Genomic DNA, 13,132 nt, shown 5'->3' with positions numbered 1-13,132 from the left:
AACCTAAATAAACCCAAGACTTAAATACTAAAATATTATACCACCATTATTTTCTACACCTTTATAAGATAATCTGAAAATACATATAGAGTTGGTGTTAGACCAAAATGAGAAAAACAATGTAATTATTCTGAGTCGCTTCCATTAAAAAAAAAAAAAAAAAAAACGAACATGAGTAAACATTTTGAAGGCCATTATGTAAGTTATTTAAATTGTTTAAAAGTATTAAGAATAATCTGTTATCAATTTCATTCCTTCATGGTTGCTGTTCCAAGTAATCAAGACCATTTACTCAATCTACAGTTAAATCTATTTTTTTTCCTTGTCACAAATTTAGCAACAAAATTTTCCTTATATAAATACCACATGGAAGCATAAACAGTAGAGTATTTTCTCCAGAAAGTCTTCATTTTTTAATTTTACATTTACGGAACTGATTATCACTTTCCTTAAGAGGAGTGACATCTTTAAATTTTGAGAGGCCTAACTTGTCTGTTCTCCCCAGAGTGAGAGAAAGTGTATTGACTTGTTTCTGAGAAAATATATTTAAACAGGGGAAAAAAATACATCAAAGCAGTGGGCCTTGCTTGACTTCCCTGGGGGTACAGTGGATAGGAATCTGCCTGCCAGTGGAGGGGAAACAGGTCCGATCCCTGGTCTGGGAAGATTCCACATGCCACAGAGCAACTAAAACCCTCGAGCCACCGCTACCAAGCCTGTGTGCTGCCACTACTGAAGCCCATGCACCTAGACTCTGTGCTCTGAAACAGGAGAAGCCACTGCAACGAGAAGCCTGCACGCGCCAACTAGAGAGAACCCACACAAAGCAACTAATACAGGGCAGCCAAAAATAAATAAATTTTTTTAAAAATTAGCGAGCCTTATTTAAGGTGAAAGCAGAGTCAATGATGTTTATTAACAACACTTGCCAGTGTGAGAAACAAAATGAAATACAATTAAGCGATATTGGAGGAATCTCACTGAGGAAAATAGGAATTCTGTAATACACTTATGAGTCCCCAGTGTATAAAACTGTGCTTGAAGTCATGGCTAGTCATTCCTTTTTCTTGAGGGCTGAACTTGCTTATGGTTCTGGAAGTATTCAATCTTGATTTGCAGGGTTGTCAGAAGTGTTCACGTTGCTGACTTCATTGCTTCTTTGCAAAGATATGTCTTTTCCTCTGCATTCTGTAGTCTGATTTCAACAATCCTTACCTCACTTGTTGACTATTTTCAGCTATTTAGAAACTTTCATATACCAGTGAAAGAAACTGTCTGTTCCATGCTAAAAATTCAGTATCCTTCCTGTGTTAATCTCTTACGACACTTGTGCAGTGCTTGACTAGGATAGACTGGGCCCACCTGGATTTGACCAAACAGTGGAAAGAGGAGAAGTGGACAACTTCTCACTGGGGCCGTGCCACATCCCAGGAAATACCAGAATCATCAAGACAAGCAGCAATGAAAAAAGCCTCATGGTCCAGTGTAACTGTCTTCTACCTCACAGGGAACGGACCCCTGTCAACCACCACTCAATGTGGATTATCCCCAGAGGTTCACTTCCTAAAATGAGACCAGATTCCCACATTGATAGGAGAAATTGCGGGTATGCGCGCTGAATCGCTTCAGTCGTGTCCAGACCCTGTGCAACCCTATGGACGGTATCCTGCCAGGCTCCTCTGTCAGATGGGATTCTCCAGGCAAGAATACTGGAGTGCGTTGCCGTGCCCTACTCCAGGGGGTCTTCCTGACCCAGGGATCGAACACCATGTAACTTACATCTTCCGCAATGGCAGGCAGGTTCTTCGCCACTAGCGAGCGCCATCTTATCAGTGATGAACAAATCAGAGAGAGAACATATTTGTCCCCAAACCACACGGTACAAAAACGTCAAAACGCACAGTCTCTGCACATAAGATTTAATAGAAGAACAGCGCAAACAGGAGCCAATGGCTCTAAGGGTCCGGGCCTGAAGCAGGAGCCTGCGAGGGGCAGGATTCCGCGGGCTCTCACGACATGTGAGTTAGCCCATAACTTTTATCAGTTCCCGTTCAGTCGCTCGGTCGTGTCCGACTCTTCCAAAAAATAACCAAACCAAAAAACTGTCAAGGAATAAAGTAAATGGGGTGTTCCGTGGTAACACCCCACTTTATAGGAGGAGGGACAGGCACCGAATTTTCTTTCCTCACGTTAAAAGTGTAACCAAAGTTTGTAAATAAAAGAAGAAAGGGGAGAAGGAAAAAGGCTCTGGGATCAGTGAGATTCTTCTCTTTGGATAAGTTGCTCGGCAGAAAGAGGCCATCCTGGCCATCTTCTCTGGACCCGGTTGACCAGGTCACCGGACAAAACAATGGACAGTTACCGGAGGACTTTAAAAGTGGTCAGTGACTAACTCTCCACCATAAGCAGTAGAGCACCTCTGTGTAATGCCACAGCGTCCCTCTATTGTCTTTCCCCTTAGTTGGGTCAGGAGGCCACTGCTCCCTTTGTTAGTTAAGAGAATCATAGAGAGATGTATAGAAAAATTGTTGTGTTGCCAAAGTAATTGAAGAAAGGGACACCGAACGACTGGGAAATAATTTGAAATACGACTCAGTCCCGCTTCTGTGGAAGGCAAAGTTGCAGGACTTACCAACTTAAGAAGCATATAAACACTCAAGGAAGCGACTGCACTTCCAGGTTTCTACACTGTGGAAATAAATACCTGCACGAATGGTCAGAAGTGTGAGTACAATAATGATGGTTGCAGCATATCTGTCATCATAAAACCATGAAACCAAATAATACATGAACCATGTAGGAAATGCCTTTCTGAAAAATAATGCAGAGGCTAATGATGACGGTGGGTTCACTGATAACATTATTGACAGAACAATTGCTAAGTGCTGGCCTCCTTTTACAGGTGAAAAACCTGGGGCACATAAGGTATAACTTACTTGTCTAAGTCTATGTACTTGGCAGAATAAAGACTTGACCCCACCAGAAACTGGATCCCTTGATCTGTCTCAGGAGGTCCTGCCTTAGGCAAGTATGAGTGAATAGGAATACACTTGCACTTGCAGAGTACAGGGTGGGAAAGGTGAGGTGGCCCAGACTGGCAGCAGTCCGGACCCCGAATGCAGGAGAGCATATTTTTGTGTGGGCCAAGAACCGCTTGAATGGTCGTCGGCACGGAAAACCTCGAATGGGTTCTAAAACCTCGACCGCCCGTCCCTGGGTGGGCTCGAACCACCAACCTTCCGGTTAACAGCCGAACGCGCTAACCGATTGCGCCACAGAGACAGGACCACACCGGGCCCCCTCGACTCTTTGTGCTGGAGACAAGAATTCCCAGGACGTGCCTCCTGCTCCGCAGAGAAACGGTGCCGGTTCCAAAGCCTCGGGAAAACGGAAAGATGAGAACGGTGAATCACATCGGACCTGAGACTGGGTCAAGACCAGGAGAAGACTACACAAAACACCATTATTCCAGGACAGCCACCCAAGCAGACAATTCCGGAAAGCTCTCGAGAATACTTCCCCTCCCTCTGATGCATCTCCCACCTGGTCCACTCATCCTCCCACCACAGGAAAGAAGGCTTCCCCTTTGTGTTCTGGGCACAGAGAGCCAGGCAAGAGCCAAGGGGGCAGCTGCACTTCCCCATGGGTCTTCCCGAGGTAGGTGGTTCTAGCGCTCAGGCTGACCCAAGACCCCACTGTCCATCAAGACGACCCGGAGGAGTCCGGATAGCAGACGGTCCTGGGGTTGGGGGTGGGGGTGGGGTGGGGTATTCCTACAAGCGCAGAGCATGCCTGGCCTGCACTTCCTGGAGATCCGAATCGAACTCCCCCGGAAGCTTCTCTGCATCCTAAAGAGAATGGATTTCAGGTTTCCATGGAGAGAGTGACAAAGCAAACGTGGGAAAATGTGAACTGTGCGGCTGAGTACAGAATACACGATGTTACTATTCTTGTAACTTGGATGTATGTTTTGGAGGGTTTGGGGTTTGGTTTTGAATGAATCTTTGGAACTCGAGTCCCTGATTCTCTTTGGATGAAAACTCTGTAAGGAAGACTCTGGGTTTCTAACAAGCAGAGAGAAAAGAGTGGAGAGGAGAGCTGGGCAGCCCAGGCTGTTCACTGCATCCGGGGAGTCTCCTCCAGCCTGCCTGATGTCAAGGACCCTGAGGCCGGGACTCAGTGCAGACGCTCTACTGCACTGGACCTTGAAGCAAAAGACAATTCTGATCTGGACAGGAAGACATCGAGGAATGGAGAAGAAAACAGCTTTCCCTGACCGGGAATCGAACCCGGGCCGCGGCGGTGAAAGCGCCGAATCCTAGCCACTAGACCACCAGGGAACCGCGGAGGAAAGTGGACTTGGCTGTCCAGGTGAAAACTGAGAGTGCAAAGATGAAACCAGAGATGCAGAGAACAGGAAAGGAAATGTCCCAGCGCCCCCACGGCTGTATGCAGCTGTGCAAGGCTCGCAGCCCTTCAAATCCCCGTTCCTGGGAGACGCTTCTCGTTCTGAGACCAGGTCACAAACTATCCGGTTGGGTCCCTCCTGGTCCAGCTCTAGCGCTGTGTGCTGCCGAGCCCAGGGCATGCTCTCTTTGTGAACCTCGGTATTCCCTCGAGTCAGGGACTCGACTTGGCTTTCAGCGGGTGATGAGCGGATCCGTCTACCTCCAGATCTCTGACCTGGCTCCGGGGCCTCTCCTGACGACCGCACGGGTACCGGTTCCTTTCCCTCCGCGACCGGCTCAGTTCGTGGAGCCTTAAATTCTTCACTTCCGTGTCTTTGGCTGGAGCCCACGGTGAGACCTTGGTGCGGTCTCTTTTCTTCTACCAGGGAGATAAAACTGCTCCTCAGGTGTTCCGAGGTGGGGGAAAGCAAGTGAGCGTCACGGGAATGAACTCCATGGTTTTCAGAGACAATCTGTGAACACGTGGAGGAGACCCAGGGGCCCGACAGGGAGCCAAGGCTCGGGGTTTCAGGACGTAAGGGTGACTCGAAGTCAGTCTTGTCCTTGCCCGCCCCGGGGATGAACTGGGCCTGGATTCACAGGGACTCGGAGCAGAGAAAGGAGGGCTGCTTGCTAGTGCTGAGTAGACTTCCAGGTGGTCACCAACTCCTCCTACAGCTACGTCCTCTGCTTCACCCCGAGCCTTTGGAACCTTGTGGTTTTGCCAATCAGAAAACAAATCTCGGTAGGAGAGGGCGGGGTGGGAAGAAAATAAGCGGTCTGTTTCCGCCCGGTTTCGAACCGGGGACCTTTCGCGTGTGAGGCGAACGTGATAACCACTACACTACGGAAACAGGACAACCGGTACCGCTTAACACCGTATCCATGAAAACCCGAGGTCCCGCCATCGGTATCTAGACCACCAGTTTTTAACACTCAAACGGGAACCTTGAAGCCCCAGGCTCTCTCAGGCACGGAGACGGCGGCTCCCGAGGGCTCTGCTTTAGGGTTCCTCCTCTCCCCTCAAGTGAGGACCCTCGGGCCCCCACAGGCTGCCTTCGGGTTCCCGCACCCAACCCAGAGTCGTCAGACCCTAAGCTCCGCACCCGATCGCAGGGGTCGCCCACCACCGCCCCTCCCCCCACCTCCCCTCCCCCCCCCCGCCGACTCCCCGGCTCCGGGAAGCCGCAGGGGGTGGGGGGTGCGCCCGAGGCCCAGGAGACCCCGCAGCCCAGCAGCGTGGACGCCGTCCCTCCGCCCCTGCGGACCCGCGCCTCGGTGACCCTTTTCACGGCGCCGGCGGTCAGCGCTCTGGGCTCTCAGGAATGACCGACGCTTCCAATCCACCCGGGACCCGCCCTCCCCGCTGCTCCTTTGCACCTGACTTCTGTGCTCTTTCTCCGCAAGCCGGCTCGCCGCAGCCCTTCTCCGGTGTCCTCTTGGCAAAAGGGAGTCTCTTTGGTGGTCTCTAAAATCTCACCCCACCGTCCCTGGGTGGGCTCGAACCACCAACCTTTCGGTTAACAGCCGAACGCGCTAACCGATTGCGCCACAGAGACAGCACTACAGGCCTTTTCTGGACTCTGTATGGAGTAGACACGTACTCATTCCCAGGGTAAGTCCCCTGCCCCCAGGGATACGGCACCACGTCCTTGCCCCCTACCCGCCACAGATGCCAGCGCCCTCAGAGATACCGGGATCCAGGGTTCGGACCCTCCGGGCCTGAATCGAACGAGATCCAAGGACAGCTGAACACCCGGTGGGCTCCCATGATGGCTCTTCCCGTATCCTCGCCTACACTCAATGAATGAGAGTTTGCCCACCCTGGCAAAGGCCTCCGGGGCCGAGGTTGTGCTTAGGTTTCCTGTGTCCACCAGGCGATTTCCACCAGGACAGAGGTCGTGGGGATGGTCGCCCCGTGTCCGCACGCCCAGGACAGGGTCTGGCACTCACCGGGACGCTCTAGGACTTGGATGAATATACATTGTCGTCTTTAGCCCTTCGTCCCATTAAGACCCCTGAGAATGGAAATACGGACAAGTTTTCGAAGAGCGAAAAGTTCTTTTGAAATGCCTTTATGCCGGTTGTTAGATTTCGCGGCATCCCGTGAGGCGGGCAACGGAAAGGTCTCGGGTGCTCCGGCTGTGCCCAGCTGGGTAGGCTGCGTCCTGTGGGGTCCACGTGGGAGCGGGAAAGGGCGGGAAGTGAATGCCAAGCTGGGAAGGTGGGTTTGGGAGGAAGGCATTGAGACCTGTCAGGATCTTGGGCAGGGATCCCGAGAGAGGAGCATTGTCCCAGTCCGGTAACAGGGTGGGGAAGGAAGGAAAAAGCTGGTGCCCGCAGGAAAGCAGGAGGCAAGACGAGGAGGGGAGGGGAAAGCTGAGAGGGGAAGGCCAGGGAGGGCAGGATCAAAGAATTTGTGCTTCCACCGGTCCCTGCTCCTTCTCTTGCCTTCTCTCTTCTTCTTGCTCTTCTTCCCATCCCTCCAACTGAGAGATGTTGACACAGCCACATCTGAGAAGAAAGACCCAACGAATCTGTGCTCAGGAGCACAAGCTCTGGGTTGTAAAAATGGTTCTGCCCTGTGTGGCCTTGAACAAATAAAGAAAACTTTGGGTATCTCCCTACTTTCTTGTGCAAAATGGGAGCAATAAGAGCATTCTTCTTCACGCTGCTGTTGTCAGATGTGCCTCGGTTTAGAAACTACTGGATCAATAATGCTATAGGCAGCAAAATCATAAATACTATTATCATAATCCTCTGAATCTTTTGACAACCACGATCCTTATTTATTTTACCTGAAAGTCGCCTTCTGCTTCTAGAAATTTCTGTAAACTGATTGCTCTTGCGGTTTGCTCCGCTGTGGCCAGACCACCCCCTTGATCGCCAGTTCTCTGCTTGCTAGACGGGGACCCATGTGCAGGTTGGAGGAAATGAGAAGAGTACGGAGCGGTGGGGGAAACGAGCCTTTGCGCACCCTTTGGAGAGGCACCCCTCTGGGACCGGTGGGGTCCTCCCACTGCCTTCTTTGGTTTCAAGGGAGCTCCAGGAGGGCAGGGATCTGGTGGCGGTTGCTCTTGTGTCCCCTCGCCGAGAACAACTTGAGGGCCTCCTCACTCAGTCTCCCAGAGACCCTCAGAGTGTCCTGCCCAGAGAGCAAGGTATTCGTGCTTCCTGGGATGGTGGGAAATATTCCCGCATCCTCCTCCCAACTGTGGAAATCGGAGGTGGTGGAGGAGCGCTAGCGACAGAAGAAGGAGGTCCAGAAAGACAGGGCGGAATGGGAAGGGAAGGAGCTGCAAACAGGGGATGAGGAGAAAGAGAGCGAGGAAGAAGGGGAGATGAGGAGAAAGAGAGCAAGGAAGAAGGGGAGATGAGAGAGAGGTGGAGCCGTACAAAGGGAGGACCAGGATACAGCGGGAGGACCAGCGAGAGGGAAGCGGCAGTGGAGGAGAGGGAGGAGGAGGAGTTACGTCCCCAGGGTAGTTCCGTTCACTGGCCCCCAGCACAGGCAGCTCCCACCACATCCCCACCAGCTCCTTAGCTCTCAGATCCAACACCCAGGCTTTCGTCCCTCAAAGACCGTCTCTCCACCCATTGCGGTTCTAACCTCATTTGATTTTTCTCCCTGCCCCTTGTGAGAGCCTGCTTCTCTAGGTTTCCTGGCCATTCCGTGATCTGTCAACATACTTTCTGTGCATTTCTTCTGTATCAGCCAGAGACCATTACTGGTCCTTGCACTCATAAACTTTGACCGACCTTCAAGGGCTCCTGGAGGAGCACTTTGTGTTGTTAGTTACCCCTCAGCTTCTTGATTTTCCAAAAGGAAGTTTCATCTTTTCATCCCGGAGCTGTGAACTTCCTCCTCCTAAGAGGAGCCTCCCCTTTGTCTCCTTCCTCCTGTGTCAACCTCTGTTCCAGTCTCTGGGAAACAAATACGTGTCTCCAGGCAACACTGGCCACCTTTCCGACTCCTTTCTTTGGGCTGCAGCTCTCTTCTTCAGATGCTGTTTTTTTTCTGTTCTGTGTATTGGATGAGGGAAGAAATGGCTCTGGGATAGAATGAAGAAGTAAAGATTATTACTTTGAGACATCATGTGGATGTATACTTGTTATACATGTAAATATTTAGTGTGGTGGTATTTTGTGTACATAAATACTGTCTACACTGTAAGACAACTTGGATACATACCTTCTAAATATGTGTACACTCTTCTTTTTTAAATTGTGCCATTTCTGGATATGTTAAGAAATTGGAATGAAACTGACGTGACCAAGCTCTGACAAGAATCTGTGACTGCTTAAGTGTCAGAGCCCTGCCTCGTGGGCTCCACGACACGTGGTTGATTTTGAGCCACCCCAGGTGCTTTCGGCCTGGTTTGTCTGAGGGTTTTGTGTAAATGTTCATCTTTCCTTATACTGTAAACCTGACAAATTTTGGGAGAAAAGCTTACCCCCCAAATCAGAACTGTATGGAGAAGAAAAGGAGAGTTCTCCTGCCTTCATTTGCGCTCCACACACTTTATATATTACACATAAGAGGCGGAGGCGGCGGCTTTGGAGTGTAATGGGTGCTACAAGAAAGCCAAGGGACCCAGGAGATCCCACCTCCTGCCCTGACGATCACCTGCCCTCTCTGGGCTCTGGGGAAAGGGTGAAGGCAAAGGAAAGGAAAATAACACTCTTATTTGCAGAAATTTTACCTCAGCATGGGACACTCTGGCAAACCGAGGCAGAATATGCGGTTGATGAGGGTGACTTAAGGGGCCCTTCCCTGACCAGAAACCCAGAGTGGAACGTTTACTTCATTTTCTGAGGTGCCAGTGAACTGAGAGATGTCAGTCAAAGGAGAGGAGCAGAGGGAAATCAAAGAGGGATGAACACCAAAGCGGGTCATCCGTATTCAGATCTTGTCGGGTCCTTGGAAGAACTTCCCTGAGATTATGGGTGGGGAGTATGGAGCCTAAAGAAGCAGGTACCCTTCTCTGGCGATGGAAGGAAGTTGGCTTTCAAAGGGGTTCCATGGTGTAATGGTGAGCACTCTGGACTCTGAATCCAGCGATCCGAGTTCAAATCTCGGTGGGACCTTTCTGTTTAACTACAAGAAGGACACGTTTTACTCCCCTCATAGGACCTGCTTTCCGGCTCCCGCGACCCCCAGCGGCGTAGCTCACACGGACCCTGCGGACAGGTGTGGGACCGACCGGGACCGGGGGCGTCCTCGCTGGGCCCGGGCGGCTCTGCCCATCCCTGGGCATCGGAGGGCCGGCGCCTCTCCTGCTCCCCGCCCCGCCCCCCTCGGCCAGAGGCGCAGCGACCCAGCCAGTGCCGCTCCCTCGTCGGGTCCCCTGGGTCTCGGGGGTAAAAGGCAGAGGCTGCGCCCACCGAGTCCTGCCCCACGAGGGGGCTTCACACCGCACGCCTTGTAACTGCACGGTAGTCCCGGTGCGTAAATGGCGGCGGGGAGGGGCTGCGATGTCGCTGATCAACCAGGATGGCAGCTTTCGGGTGGAAGGTTCCAGACCTGACTGGAATGAACTGTGTTTTATTCAGGCTCTCTATCATTCCGAATATTAATTGATCTTGTCCCAGTTTATTATGATTTTATTCAGAGTTTCTCGCTCCTAAGTCTCCGCTGGGCACGCAAAGCCGCTGTTCGGCCAAGATTTGAACCTTGACTCCTGGAAATCGCGTCCTCTGGTCCCAAGCTCAGCCCGAAAGAGGAGCGGGAGTCGCGGATTCCGGCGTCTGAGGAGACCCCAGGTCCCTGACCCACGGCCGCCCGGCCAGGCTGCTCCGGGGCCGAAGGCGCGACGAGCCGCTCGGAGTCCGCACCCCCGGCCGGGCCCCCTTCGTCCTGCCGGGACTCTGCTCCACCGAGAAGACGCCCCACTTGTGTCCTCTACTGCTCGGGAGAAAAATATGGATGAGGCCCGTGATGGACTTGAAAAGCCAGTGAAAGTGCTCCCTTCGCGGTGCTGAGGAGCATCTCTCTGATGCTTGTATTTTGGAACTTTCAGCGGTTACAAAGGACTCAATGACGCAGCTGTCTTTGGAGGACGGGAAAAGAAAGGTGTGAGGCCGGCGAAAAGATCCGAGGAAGGGCAAGGGCAGGAGAGAAGAGAGGATGAGCCAGAAGGGAGAAAGGGACTGGAAGGGAGAGGAGCGGGCGGGTACCGCGGCGGGGACGGTCGCTGAGTTGGGGCGACCAGAGCGAGCGCCTCACTCTGGAGCAGTTCCCACCCTTTACTGACGCGTCCGGGAACCCGGTTCACCCTCAATCGCAAAGCTGCTGGCCTGGCATTTGTCCTGGCCAAGTTTCCTTCGCGGGTTCCGTGCGGAGCCGGTGAGGTGGGCTGTGCAGAGTCTGCAGGTGAGTGGAAGTCCTGGCGGCTGCTTTGGGGATGACTGGCGGGCAGGGAACCGCACACACTCCACTTTTCCCCTTTGCAGGCCGGTCTGCAGGGCCTGGGGTGGGAAACTGGAAAACCGGAGCGTCAGTATTTATTTAGAGATAAGGAGATAAATAGCCAAACAGTTGGTTACCTGAACCGAAAGTGTTTATTCTTGGAAAAAAAAGAAATGTGGGATGGGATCAGGGTCCACTTTCTCCCATAACAAGTTTTGGGGCATATGTAATTGACTTTCTCCCTCTCTCTCTCTCTCTCTCTCTCTGTGTATATATATATATATATATATATAACTGTATATAATATATATGTACATATATTACTGCATATAATGTATACCTATCTATTATATGAGTAAAACTCACTGCTTGTGTGTCCAACTTAAATTTTTATGTAATTATATGTGCCAAGCTTTTAAAATTTTGCGTCTAGTACCATGTGTAGGAATGTTTTCCACTGTAAAACCGTGTAAAAAAAAAAAAAAAAAAAAAGGATGGGGGGGCATTCTCGAAGCAAGCAATTGGACCATTAGTCCCCCTTTGATGAGCTGATCACATGAGGTGGTAAACAAACTGGCAGATCCTCTCAGCCCAGGAGGTCACTGCTTTCGTCTCTCTAGGAAGGTTCACAGTCACTGAAAAGTGTCAGTAACAAATAAAATCACACCCAATCTTTATGCAGTGTTGCTCCCAAAATGCAAGAGCTTACACCCAGTGAAGACATGCAAAGCGCCAAGTGCCCAGGCATGGTCTACAAGTTTTAAGTGGGTTTACTCACTTAATCCTTTCAAAAGGCTTGCATCATGTCATCATCCTCATTTCACATATGAGGAACCTGAGACATAGAAAGGTTAAGTAACTTGTCAAGTCAGTCAGTGAGTGGGATTTGAAAGCAGGAATTTGAACTGAAGCCTTCCTGGCTCCACAGGATATCCTACCAAAGAGGAACACAAACCGTAAAGATGCTTGACAAGAAATTTAAGTCCGTATATTTCTTTTGAAAAAACACCCAAGAGGAGTCACGTAACAGGCATTCAGTTCAGTTGCTCAGTCGTGTCCAACAGGCTTCCCCGTCCATCGCCAACTCCCGGAGCTTGCTCAAACTCAAGTCCATCCAGCCAGTGACGCCATCCAACCATCTCGTCCTCTGTCGTCCCCTTCTCCTCCTGCCTTCGATCTTTCCCAGCGACAGGGGCTTTTCCAGCGAGTCAGTTCTTCGCATCAGGTGGGCAAAGTATTGGAGCTTCCACTTCAGCATCAGTCCTTCCGAAGAATATTTGGGGCTGATTTCCTTTACGATTGACTGGTTGGGTCTCCTTGCAGTCCAAGGGACTCTCAAGAGTCTTCTCCAACACCACCGTTCAAAAGCTTCAGTTCTTCGGCACTCTGCTTTCTTGATGGTCCAACTCTCACATCCATACACGACTACTGGAAAAACCATAGCTTTGACTAGACAGACCTTTGTTGGCCACTGCTGAGTGTTCCAAATTTGCCGGAATAATGAGTGTAGCACTTTCACAGCATCATCTTTTAGGATTTGAAATAGCTCAGCTGGAATTCCATCACCTCCACTAGCTTTGTTCGTAGTGATGCTTCCTAAGGCCCACTTGACTACACACTCCAGGATGTCCGGCTCTAGGTCAGTGATCACACCATCGTGGTTATCTGGGTCATGAAGATCTCTTTTGTATAGTTCTTCTGTGTATTCTTGCCACCTCTTCTTAATATCTTCTGCTCCTGTTAGGCCCATACCGTTTCTGTGCTTAATTGTGTCCATCCATGCATGAAATGTTCCCTTGGTAGCTCTAATTTTCTTGAAGAGATCTCTAGTCTTTCCCTGAGGAAGGCGTTCTTATCTCTCCTTGCTATTCTTTGGAACTCTGCATTCAGATGGGTATATCTTTCCTTTTCTCCTTTGCCTTTCGCTTCCTTTCTTTTCTCAGCTATTTGTAAGGCCTCCTCAGACAACCATTTTGCCTTTTTGCATTTCTTTTTCTTGGCGATGGTTTTGATCACTGCCTCCTGTACAGTGTTACGAACCTCCGCCCACAGTTCTTCAGGCACTCTGTCTAAATATATGTATGTAAGAAAATAAGCTGCCACCCGTAGTCCCGACCCCCGGAATTAACTACTGTTATTCTAAGTTTTGGCAAAACATATATATGCTTAGTTTATAAAATTAAAATGATGCAGAAAATACAAATATGTAAAACTTTGAGACATGTTAAATTCAAAAATAACTTCTGTTAAGGTAGTTACATATTGACGGAGTCAT

General features: G+C 50.5%; 5 non-coding genes across 5 annotated transcripts; 1 reads left to right on the top strand and 4 right to left on the bottom strand.

Annotated features, from left to right (window-relative positions):
- Positions 1 to 3,208: 3,208 nt before the first annotated feature.
- TRNAN-GUU (transfer RNA asparagine (anticodon GUU)) lies at positions 3,209 to 3,282 on the bottom strand. The gene has a single exon. It is a non-coding gene; the product is annotated as a tRNA-Asn (tRNA).
- A 986-nt stretch (positions 3,283 to 4,268) lies between these two features.
- On the bottom strand, positions 4,269 to 4,340 carry TRNAE-UUC (transfer RNA glutamic acid (anticodon UUC)). The gene has a single exon. It is a non-coding gene; the product is annotated as a tRNA-Glu (tRNA).
- Positions 4,341 to 5,229: 889 nt separating this feature from the next.
- Positions 5,230 to 5,302, bottom strand: TRNAV-CAC (transfer RNA valine (anticodon CAC)). The gene has a single exon. It is a non-coding gene; the product is annotated as a tRNA-Val (tRNA).
- Positions 5,303 to 5,933: 631 nt separating this feature from the next.
- On the bottom strand, positions 5,934 to 6,007 carry TRNAN-GUU (transfer RNA asparagine (anticodon GUU)). The gene has a single exon. It is a non-coding gene; the product is annotated as a tRNA-Asn (tRNA).
- A 3,457-nt stretch (positions 6,008 to 9,464) lies between these two features.
- TRNAQ-CUG (transfer RNA glutamine (anticodon CUG)) lies at positions 9,465 to 9,536 on the top strand. Its single transcript has one exon. It is a non-coding gene; the product is annotated as a tRNA-Gln (tRNA).
- Positions 9,537 to 13,132: the final 3,596 nt, after the last annotated feature.

Source organism: Bos taurus, chromosome 3 (assembly GCF_002263795.3).
Source record: "Bos taurus isolate L1 Dominette 01449 registration number 42190680 breed Hereford chromosome 3, ARS-UCD2.0, whole genome shotgun sequence".
In the NCBI taxonomy this organism is placed as follows: domain Eukaryota; kingdom Metazoa; phylum Chordata; class Mammalia; order Artiodactyla; family Bovidae; genus Bos; species Bos taurus.
The sequence above is the reverse complement of the archived record's forward strand: the minus strand, read 5'-3'. Positions and strand labels throughout refer to the sequence as shown.